Raw genomic sequence first — 12,485 nt, forward strand, 5'->3', positions numbered from 1 at the left:
TACATTAACACTTCAGCTACTACTATTAAAGTGCGATTTTCAGAGAGGCTAGCAATAGCGAGCTAGCTTTGAAAGCATAAGATCCCACCCTCCCTTCAAAGCCAGGCCTCTTTCAAAACACAAACACACACAGCAGGGATCAAACAAAAGCGTCACGAGAGACTACCTCATATCTCAAAGCACATAACATTACAATAATAATAAACATAAACGACTTAAAGAGCACTGACCTGTATCACCTGACTGCTGCTGATTCTTTTCGGTGTTGATAGTGTTGCCATTGAAACGCATACATTTCAGTCACGAACCACTCCGAGTATAACGTCACAGGTTTCCGTCTCTTCCAAATTGCATAGTTATGGCGTGAACGCCGCATAAGCTCATTGTTTTTGGTTGAGGAGGAACTGTAGAAGTTTCGTTGCATGGAGATATGGAAATACATACGTTGACAAGCAGGTAGGACATCTATCTATCTATCTATCTATCTATCTATCTATCTATCTATCTATCTATCTATCTATCTATCTATCTATCTATCTATCTATCTATCTATCTATCTATCTATCTATCTATCTATCTGTCTGTCTGTCTGTCTGTCTGTCTGTCTGTCAGTCTATTTAACGGGCCTGTCTGTCTATTTATTTTATTTGGCTGTCCCTTTTTTATAATATCGATCAATCAATCAATCAATCAATCAATCGATTGGTCGTGTTTTCTATGTGACTGTAATATTGTGAAATAACATTACAATTTAAAATAACTGTTTTCTGTTGTAATGCATTTTAAAATGAACAAAAGCAAAATTGACATTGCCTAGGTCACACTTTAAAGTATTGTTGTCACTGGCTAATTTCTCTTTCTTCCATCTTCACAATAAATAAATCAAGGGTGTTGTTATGATCAACTATTAATCGGAAATGGATTGAATGGTGAAAAGTCTACGTGGCAGGTGTCTTGAGGGGGGGGGTTGAGAAATATTGGGTCTTGCTGATTGAACAGACAAACAAATCATTTCAGAGATGGAGCAAGTTATGTTTTGAATAACAAATACAGACATTTTCTAGCAAATGTGTAAAGATGAATCTTTCCCAATAAGACCTCTAACATGTATTTAGGAAGTAAATGGGCTCATTTTTGATTTTATGTTGACTTGAAATCTGTCCAGAACATAGCCAGGAGATGAAAGTATATTTCATTTGTTATCCGATGTTAGTAACGGCAGGGCTTTTGTTTGTCTGATGAAAATAAGTCGCTTCATTAGTCTGCAGTGGAGAGCAGTACCATCACTGACATTTACGACTGCGTGTGTGTTCATGTGTGGGAGAGTGCAGGCTTGAAATTATGTATTTTCTCTCTATAGGTGAAGGTATTTGCTCTATTTGTCTTGCGAAAACAACTGCTGTTGCATTTTTTTAGATACTGCAGTGCTTTGAAATGTTATTCTTTCTTCATTTGGATATGAGATTATATGTCAATTCACATTTTACTGTAATTGTTGTTCTTGAGATTGGATTTTTGATAAGCTCCAAGCTATCCTTTTTAACTTTAAATAGAATAGTTCACCCACAAATGAAAGTTCTGTCAATATTCATTGTATGGAAAAGACCAGCTTTAACATTTGGCTAAACATCTCCTTCTGTGGGAGTCAAATGAGTTTTGGCAGCATTTATACTCCAGATTTACATTAATGGCCCACCAAAATGCGCCAGTCTGTCAGTCAGCACTATCTAGTGTTGTCAGAACTTTGTTGTAGTTGCCATCACAAGTGTTTAACATTAACACAACTAAACATGACATTATTTCACAACTCCTTTTCTTAGAATTGTTTTAAGGAATGTATATAAAACACCAAAAGAACTCATTTTTCCAAAGAGAAGACGTCTCTCTCTGTGTGTTTCACACATAGGAATTGTAATGAATTCATTAACCTTAACTGAGCTCCAATTGATGAAATTATTTATTAATGCATTATGCAGACTAAAATAACTTATACATTTATTAGTTCATGCATTCCATGGGGATCAAACCCATGACCTTGAGTTGTGCTCTTATATATGAATGCTTCAGACCAAATTTAAATGCTACACAATGGCCAAATGAAATATTGGTTTAATTCAGGCGTACATGTTTAAACCAGAAACTGATTCAGAAGAAGAGGAGGCAGAGTGAATTATACACTCTCGTCTACAAGTCGATGTATCAGAATGGTGATGATAAATAACGGTGATGATCTATTTATGAATGGTGATGATCTATTTATGACAATAAATTGACTAGGGATGAGTCGCGATCTTCGAATAGTCGAACTGCGTTGGAAATTCGATCATAAAATTGCTGTTTCGAACATTGTTATATTTTCGCGCAATTCCAATGTGACGTAAATGACGGCGCCCCTATTGTCACAGATCGCGCGCAGTGTATTTTCCTGTTGGGGACACAGGAGTGTCTCTTACATGAATGAACCCCCCTACTGCGCTATCTAGGACAAACAACACAAGAAGAGCATTGTCGTGACCGTTAACAGAGGTCATATAGGCCACATTTACTTTGTTACGTAGGGCGACGTTCCTCTCGTTACTTTATTTTAATGCAATACATGTTGTTAAATCCGTAGTTTATTCAAAGCGCGCTGTATTTTTTATTGTCATGAGCGATGCACAATTTACAAATGAATCACTCTTTTGAGTTGCTTCTGTTCAAAGACTTTATCAAACAAGTTGGCAGATCTGTCTAAATTGGTTCGCGAATCAGTTTGAATGATCTCTTCAGTTTCCTTTGTTTTAAAAGTAGGCTATTGCAGTAACAACGCAGGTTCACATAAAATCATTATGACATATGACATTATTTTTTTATCTGACGAGCATCTGGTTTGGTGATGCTAAAACGGACTGTCGTGCTTATTGTTTTTTTTCTTCTGTTAACTACCGGAAAGAAAGAAAAACAACGAAAACATGTTACTTGTTCAATTAATAAACAGTTTGTTTGACAAATCACTAAAGATGAAATTGACCTTTTGCCTCCCTTTCTGTCATTGTGTGCATTGAATGATGAAAAAGATCAGAACTCTCAACAGACGGATGACAGAATCAATCAGCGAAATGAGGTTAGTGTTGTAACAAAACAGTCAGTCAGAGACTTTCAGCTGTTTGTATTTTGATTTACCCTCATTTCTTTTCTTTGTGATTTATTTTAAAACTGGATGTCACCTAATAATTTACAGGAAGTGGGTTGAATGAAGAAAGGGATGAAAAAGAACTCTCAACAAACAGATGAAAAAACCCATAAGCTAATTGATCCGAGTATCGTCCTGGTCCACATCCAGGTGGTTTCCAAGGATTTGCGTGCACAAAATGCTCCAGAACTATCCATATTTGTATTTTGTCATGTTTTCTTTTCACATCTCCCAAGTGACTCCCTACATTGGGCTGGTTTTTGGCAAGCTCTCGCAACCGCACGGAATATGGGTAGAACGATTTCTTTTGTTCCGTGTTTGCAAACACCACGGTACAGAGTCTGGTGCTGCTACTGCATTAGCCATGAGAGACATACAAACCAGTCAAGGGGGTTTGATGTAACATTGACACAGATTGGAGGAAGTGAGCAAGCTGGCAAAATCAGCCAGCATTCTGCCAGCGTTCAGCCAACATAATGCCCTCCTGGCAACGGTCCTTCAACCAACCTCCCTTGGAGTGGACAGATGTGCTGTTGTTGAGAGCGAAGTAACAGTGCTAATTCTGTAGAGGGAAGTGTTCGCTTCAGATTGTACATTAACTACGCCAGATGTTAATTAAGATAATTGTTTGGAGCATGATGATAATAGAATGAGCAGTATGTGAATTTAGTGGTTGTAGGAAATCACAATTGCTGGAAGAGGAATGGTGTTTGTTGTGTTGGCTCTTGTTGTGTTGAATTGAAGGCACAGACACACGTAATACGCTGATCCCATGGGTGTTCAGGAGCTCAAGCACCCACAGGAAAGGCAGCGTTATGTAAAAGGGAATTAATATCAGAACTATTCATCAATTTGTGTGCTTTCAACACCAGCCAATATAAATAGGGGATAATAAAGACAGTTGTTGTTACCTCTTTTGTCTTAAGCGTATGCTGCAACCACACAAAAAGTGACAGAAGAAACGACCTCCAAAGAAATGGATTTACCAGCTGCGCGTCTCCTCTTGCTTACTAAGGAGGAGCGATCCCTCAAGGACCACACCACCGATTTTTTTAGATCTTGCTTTCCATACTCATTACCCAGACAGTGCTCTCATCTCATATTATTGGACAGGACTCAATAAGGAGGTAAAGGCTAAAACCCCATTTCCCAGTGATGGTCCTCGAGGGAAATTTATATATTTTGTTGAACCGGTCCTCTTTTCATGTGGTTGCCTATTCACTGTAGTGGAGGCCGATGAAGAGGATGCCACCAATCCCCTACACCCGCAATGAACCCAGAGCCCAGCCAGCCATCAAAAAGTGATCTCGTGTCTCATCCCACCACAGACACAGAGCCTGAGTCTGCTGCAATGCCTACTTAAGAGCCTATACTTGTGCATATAATCGCCTGGGAGTCAGTCTAACCGGGTGCGAGAGCCAACAGCTTGTGGAGTGCAGTTCGAGGGCATGGACTGTGAGCTGCATCTGGCCTCTGGGGGTTATTTTGAGGAATTGTCTCCCCTCTCCATTGGTCTCGCCCAGCTCCAAGGATCCTTCATCTCTGATGGTCCCACCCAGCCTCCTCTACCAAAGCCTGCCAGTCTTCCGGCCCCACTTCCACTGGTTTCTTTCAGTTCCTCTGCACAACCTCTGTTAACTCTGCTGTACAGATCCTCCTCCGGGCCTTCCAGCTCCGCCTAGGCACATGGATCCCCTTGTCGACCACATCGTCGACCAGTCGTCTCCACCTTGGTCCCTCACTCCATGGGCTCCACCTAGGGCCGCCGTCCCTCCGGCTCCGCCTTGGTCAGTCATCACTTCTAGTCCATCGTTTGAACCTCGTTGCTTCACCCCTTTGACTCCGTCGGGCTCCTCCTTTCCATCCTTCCTCATTGGGCCTCAGTTGCTCAGTCTTTCTGTACCCTGGCTTTACCTTGGCCGCTTGTTGCAGCAGCTCCTCCCACCATCGGTCCTGCCATGGGTTTTCGTCCTGGCTGGGTTTCCACCTGGCTCCTCCTGCTCTTGTCTCCACCCTGCCTCCTCCCTCTGCCATCTCCGCCATGGTGTTTCCTTCTGCCAGTCCCGCCTTGGTCACATCCCTCCAGCTGCACATCCTCAATGGTCAATGATGATCATTTAGAGCATATTTAAATAGAAAAACATATAAAAATCTTGCATCATCTCCATAAGAGCCCTTTGTTTCTATTACTCCTTGTCGGTTGTACTTAATGCATGGTGCCATTTTTGTTCTTGAGATTCTTTGAGTTTTTGTTCTAGTGTTGGTAAAGTTGAATAAAAAGTGGTATTGTTATCTTCTCCGTCTTCATTGTGTGCTGCTATAAAACATGATCATTTTGATATAGCAGTATATTTTTTACGACAAGCAAAAGGCTAATTGTTGTTCAGTGCTATATATTTATTTATGACTACTATTTAGTTTGGCTTTGGGGTGATATTACGCCTTTGCTGTGTATTAAATGAATTTAATATGAGAAAAACAAAATGCCTTACCATGTTTGTTTTGCTGATGTAATTTATGCTATTTGTTGTAATAACACCACAGCTCAACATAATGCAGTACACGTTATTTGCTTTAAATATCTTTTATTAACATAACATAGTATTTACATATCTCGTATTGTCCTTCATCATAAAGGTTGTGTGTTATTTCGGGAAAATCATTATGCCGGGGGAAACGTGTAAGGTGAACAATTTAAAGTGCATCGTTTAAACGCATTGCTCCCGGTGGGACTAAAACAGTCATTGTCAGCAGTGTGGCGGCAGTATGAGGGGGCACGTTTGGCATCAGGAGATTCGGAGGAGTACTGTGCAGTGCACTATTGAACGAGGAAGGAGGGCAAAGACAGAGAGTGAGTCGAGAGAAAATTGGCTGTGGACGTAATTAGGTCTGTAAACTGAGTCTGAAGGATTGTCAATCTCTAGTGGCCTTGGGAAATGAATGGTCTGGTCTTGAGTGATTGAAGACTTTTCTGCAATCAGTATTAAAGGATTTAGACGTAGGTGTCGCATTCAGTGTGGTGTAAGAGTAGGTGAGTTGATATTTCTTTTGGTCAGATCGTTCCTATTTGATCTAATCCTGCCATTCCATTGCAGCTTTGTTTCATCGTGCAAACCTGCCCATTATCCAAATATTGAAAGGCTTCTTGAATGAAAAACAACTTGGCTGCTCTGTCTTTATGGTGATTTGTGGGCAGGATACAGTAATGAATATCACTGAACCATCATTTGAAAAATGGCTTCAAACCTCAATCATGCACAATGACAGCAAGATGTGGCTTTAGACCAATCGGGGTGTGTGAGATATATATTTTTACTGATATGCTTAGGTACAGTCTATTATATTTGGATTCTGGACCGTTGGAATGAAGGAAATGGAAAAGAAGATTGCTTATGGGTGCCTGCGCTGCATTTCAAAGAGATTCAAAAGAATAATAATGTTACACTGCCCAACTTGAAGCACATCCTCTTTGAAAAAGATGGTCAGTTGTGAAAGTGGGGATATGTAGAGTCTGTGTTTGTGCAAAAATTCCACATTTGAAAATGATAAGCCAACCATTACTATGGCTCATACTTACTGTTAGGGATTGGAACTCTATTGGAAGGAACTCATCGTGCACAGTTTGTGCTTCAATGATACATGAAATAATATGGATTTCGAGAAAAGGTGTGCTATTTCTTTTCAAAGAATTCATCCTTTTGGTTCTCGGCTGTTGAATGCTAAAATGTGCAAACTTGCATTGACTTACAATGAGCTGTCACTCTGGACCAGAATATCATTGGGTTTATTAACATGCAATGCCTGAGAAAAGTAATGCCACAACTTACATTTGGCAATGTGATCTATTCTCCTGGCACAATCAAATTAATGGCAAAAATTTCCAGCCCCAGAATGTAAGCTTATCTGTCAAGTAAGCTTTCTGCAATTTTGAGGTCACATGCATGCACGAGTCTTGAAGATTTGATTGGATTGTTGGATTTCAAATCAGAAGCACAAACATAACGTTGTAACAAGCTATTTAACTGTAATTTTATTACTAGAAACTTATTAGTGATTCGTTTCACTACCCGTTACTGCGGACAGTAATATAATTACTGTAACGCATTTCTGTCCTACACAGCTCATACTTGAACGGCACTGTAAATTATTTACAGACTTTTCGCTTTGTGCCGGTTATTATGCTTGCAACAACAGTAATTTTATTGTTGTTTTCTCACAAACTATCAGCCTTTTCACCAAGAGAGGATGGCAGGGTCGATCAAGTTAGTGGGCGGCCTAAAAGCTCAAAGATTAGTTTGATATTATGGTTCTCAGATCACTAACCAACCTGCAATTTTTACCTACACCACGGTAAGGGAAAGAGCGGACTAGATTGCCGCTTGACCTTATCGCCAAATCTTTTTGTGAGCTAACTCCTACATGAGGGCTATATCTGAGAACAGCCTGTGAAACAGAGCATCAGGGAGGTGTGTACGTGTGTGATTCACATGCAGAACACACTGAGTGTCTGTGGGGGTGTGTGATTCTGGGCTAAATCCTAAATCCACCCCGCCTAGATTACCAGATACCTCTCTTTTGCATGTATCCGAGTGAAGACACAGGAAGTCTGCATTATACAGGCACCAACCACTCCTCTGAATTATATATCAGTGGCTTATCCATAATAATGCCCACCGCGCCCTGTGTGATAGAGTGGCTGAACCTGATGGATTGCTATTATTTTGCTGGGAGTATAACATAATTTATATATCAATTTGTGTTAAATTGTGTTTTTACTTTTTTTCAGAGGATTTCTTGTCATTTGTCTCTCGTGGTGGTACTACTGGGTTTGGGAAAAGGATGCAAGGCATTTTGAGCAACATTTTTATTGTTATTAATTCTGCACAATTTAATAGACATGTATATGATTTTAATGTACTTTTTTATTAGGCAATTAAGTTTCCTGTAGGTTATGAAAATATGACTAATAGCAAAGAGTGTTCCTTTTGTTTGGCTAATTTTTCTAAGAATGGTCATTTAAAATTATTTAAATGTGATTCATGTGCATCATTACTGAATAATGTTTAAGCAATTATATTTTATGTATTGTATTACTGTGTTTTGTTATGTTAGTGGACATACATGAAAATACAAGATATGGGAATACATGCCTTATATATATATATATATATATATATATATATATATACACATAACATATATTATTTATTTTCCAAATTATATTATTTAGAATTTTAGATGATTCATCAAAAGGCTGAAAAATATTTAGAATTTTTTTAGTTATATCACCCTGCACCAGTGTTGTTATAATTAACTAAATCTATTAAAATAGTTTTCGGTAATTGAAATAAAGCTAATATAAAATAAAATAAGGATAAGATGAACTTGACATGAAATGTCTTTTTTTTTTAATGATAAATATTTGTCTAAATATAAATATATTTTTTTAAACTACCAAAAATGAAAAAGCACAAAACAAAATTACAACTTAAACTAAAATTAATATGAAAACTAAAAATATAAAATAACCCATAAACCCATAACCGGTAAGCCACCACCCTTGTGCCTGTGCTTGTGTGTGGTGCTTAACCTTCCCTCCAGGAGAATTGTTGCTGTAATAAGTGGACTGGTTGGGATAAAAGCATCTGTGCTGCTGGTGTGGTTGACCAAGAGTTTGGGGATCCATTTTAGCCCAAGCCCATTAGGGTAGAAGCACAGCTATGATGAGTCGCAACCACTGAAAAATCGACAAGCACCATATGTCTCCCTTAAGCCTAGTTCACACTACGTGATTTTAAGCCCGATTTAAGCCCGATTTGCAAATCGTTGAGTCGCCGACAAGTCAGGGTGTTATCGCGTGCAAATCGCGGGCGATTAGCGGACGATTAACGCTCGCCAATCAGTTAGTGTGAAAGAGCCAACAACGCATCAAAGACAGCTCGCAGACAGCTCGCAGACAGGTCACCGAGCTCAGAAAAATATCTAGCATGCTAGATATCTCGCGCAGTCGCGCGACTCAATCTCAGTGATGTCATGAGTACAGCCAATCATCGCAACGCATGGGTTGAGGACACCAGGTAAATCTTACTTTTTCTTTTTTGCATTTTTTTTTCTCAGAGCAGATCGTCGAGCAAACAGTGTGCAGCACTAGTTTCTGTCTGACGTCCATATTCGCGTGTTGTGTTCTTCTCTGCAGTTTCGCGTCATTTCTGGTTCGTTTTATTGCGTGGTTTTTCGTGACAAAACATGGTTTCTAGACCAGATAGAATCGTGTTGTTGTCAACTCGTTATTTGGTTGATTATTTTCAGGATTTAGACCGTATTATAGTACTGAAACAGCTCTCATTGAGTCACAAATGATATGCTCTTATCATCCGATCGTGGTTGTATCTCTATGCAGTGCGTTGTTAACTCGTGTAGTGAGTTACCTCCTGTTGTGGATCAATCACGTTGTGTTGTGTGGTGTGAACAGCTAAACAACTTGAACACTCATGATTTCACTGAGAGCAAGTCATGTAATGTGAACTGCACAGTTCAGCCCAACATTTTAAAATCATGTAGTGTGAACTAGGCTTTATCGTCCACTATTAATGTGATCACAGCGTATGATTCATCATGTTAGAGCCGGATTAAATTAGAATGTATATGCCTATTGCTCCACTGTAACGTGATGTAAATACCCTGCGTATGGGAAAACCTTCACTTCCAGAAGGTATTCATTTTGCGCTTCATAATGAGAGATCAAACTACCATTTTATTTTGAAATGTAACCTCACAGGTCCTGAATAATTTATAGCTCTATTGTGTGGTGCGGCATATGTGTTTTTACCAAATGTGTTTGGGAATGTTGATGAATTGGAGCTGAAAGCCGACTCTATGTATCTGAGACTGTCTATAATGAGCGGAATTTTTAGTATACATATTGATGGCGAATTTCTTTCTGAGCTGTGGCAGTATTAACTGCTCTTTCAGTGCGTATCTCAAATGCTTCTGGCGCATGATTCCTGACATTCATTAGAGATGTTCAGCTCAAATTGCAAAAGGTCAAATTGCAGAGTGGGCTCTTAATTGGCCTGCGGCAATCAAAATGTTGTTATGTTCTAAATTACTGCATTAATGGACTCGTTAAATCGCTCATTAGATAAGAAGATTCAAAAGCGAGCAAAATGCAGAGGAACAACATGAGGCGCTGTGACATTGCACCGTCGTCTGGTTCTGTTTAAGTCAAAGGTCTGCAAGGTTATCAGTAAAATGTCTTTTCCTTACACTTAATGCTGCTCTCTGATAGGTATTTTCAGGTTTTACTTGTATCTTCACATTCTGCATTGTCAATTCCAGCTGGTCCCTTGTGTACTATTGAGGCCATCATGATTTATATTAGCATTCACCTCTGTGGGGCAATAAATGTGAGAGGATTCAGACTGTGATAATTTACTGTATCTGTGTGGGGCAAAATCCTATTCAGGAACAGATGAAACACGCATTCAACTCGCAGAATAGTCAAGGACAACAAGGACAAGGATCTTAAATACAAGTGCAAAAAGTGAGAGATAATCTCTTGAGTGACTCAATATTCAGTTATGTTTCAGGCATATTTAAGGCACAGATTATATGATTATTTAGAGCAACGCCAATGTCATGGTTCCATTCACTGGGAATACATGAACCAATTAGATGTATACCTTGAATACCATGTAAGATAAATGTCTGAAAATGCTTAGATGTACATGTAAAATGAAATGACTTATCTGAAACTTTTTCCTAGTGGTCAGCACAGACACCACAAATGAGTTATGGTGCTTGTGTGGGAAATGAGGGTTTAAATTCACTTCTCTTTCTAGACGCTTTCAACAGGATCAACGGGACTGAAACGGCGCTGCTCCATTCACAAGGAAATCAATCTTAAAATGTTTCTTAAGTGCTGTATTCTTCTCTACACTTATAGTAATACTGCAAATATTTTGGCATTTTAAAAAGTTATTCTGTTTTTCACTTGTCTAAACCACACTTTCGACTCCAAAACTTCCGGAGATAAGACAAGTGAAACAAGTCATCCCCATCTAACATTTCCACACTTAGTTAAATGTCATTTTTTAAGCTCATCACCTCACATAGAACCAAATGGGCCTCTAATGGGCTCCTATCATTATAGCATTACCAGTCGATAAATGAAATGTTAAGTGCTGTGTGACATTTCAGTAAGTCTCTATTTGTAGCTTAGCATTAAGGGTGTTGTAAGGCAGAGATAAGGGGTGGTTTCTACTATGACTGTATTAAGTTCATTTGGGTCTTACATCTCGGTTGTTGATGAATGTGAAGGTGGACAAAGGTTGATTGAGTTTAACAGTATGCTTGGTTATTAACTAATGACCATTTAGGTTGATGTTCACCGAGTGAAAGATCAGTGGTAAAACACCTTATGTAATGACCTTCAAACATCATAATCATCAGGTTTAATTCAACTTCAATGACCTACAATGTTTGCGGGAATGCTTTAAACAGAGTTCCTCCTTAGGAGGGTAAACAGCAGTTAATCCTATCTGATGAAACAAACTGCATGTTTGCATTTTCTGTTTGCCGTCGCATTTCTGGATAAGCTGTGGATATTGTACGCTCCGAGTCTCAATTTTACAAGCTCTCCGTGTAATACAGCTCACATGAAAGCATTGTGTTCTTCGACTGACCCAAAAATGTCTTGCCTTGTGTTTTGATATAGCAAAAAGCTTGATGAACAAAGGCTAACTTTGTGTGATGCAGCAAAAGAAACTAAACCTTAGAGATTTGTCAGAGAGAATTAGGTTCTGGTTTCGCTATTTTATGCGCAGTATCTATTCCCCAGTGTTAGTTGAGGAAGTCTAATGTCAAATTTGACCTGATACGACTTGGTTTAAAAACAAAAAGTGTCTGATAATCCCACAAGTGTTCAAACATCATCATGGCCGTTGTTGCCTAGTTTATCCCTTGCACCTGGTTCATAAGATCTGTTTTAACCTCCGATCATTGGCCACCTGGAGTAGAGCACTTTCTTGGCCCCGAGAGCCGCTGGGAAGCAGCTTCCTGTCTACGGTGGAAGTACAGACTCACGTCCTTACGATAATCACAGCCTGTCCAGATAGTGACCAATCACAGCTGGCCATTGGAGCAGTCTAATTGCAGAGAGTGGGACTTCTGGCTTCTCCAAATGTGTCAATGCCAAGATCGGTGCTGCCAGCTGCGGGACAGTCACAGCCTCAGGGCCTGTCGCTCATGTCACCCGTTTTCCGTCTCCTCGTCAGATGGAGTGGTCTGATTATGTCAGAGTAGAAGCTCGGCT

At 39.5% G+C, this 12,485-nt stretch overlaps 1 protein-coding gene across 7 annotated transcripts in view; it reads left to right on the forward strand.

Annotated features, from left to right (window-relative positions):
• Nucleotides 1-12,485, forward strand: part of cadm2b (cell adhesion molecule 2b) — a 223,532-nt gene that overhangs the window by 171,225 nt on the left and 39,822 nt on the right. The window lies entirely within an intron of this gene.

Source organism: Pimephales promelas, chromosome 16 (assembly GCF_988280905.1).
Source record: "Pimephales promelas chromosome 16, fPimPro1.hap1.1, whole genome shotgun sequence".
Classification (NCBI taxonomy): domain Eukaryota; kingdom Metazoa; phylum Chordata; class Actinopteri; order Cypriniformes; family Leuciscidae; genus Pimephales; species Pimephales promelas.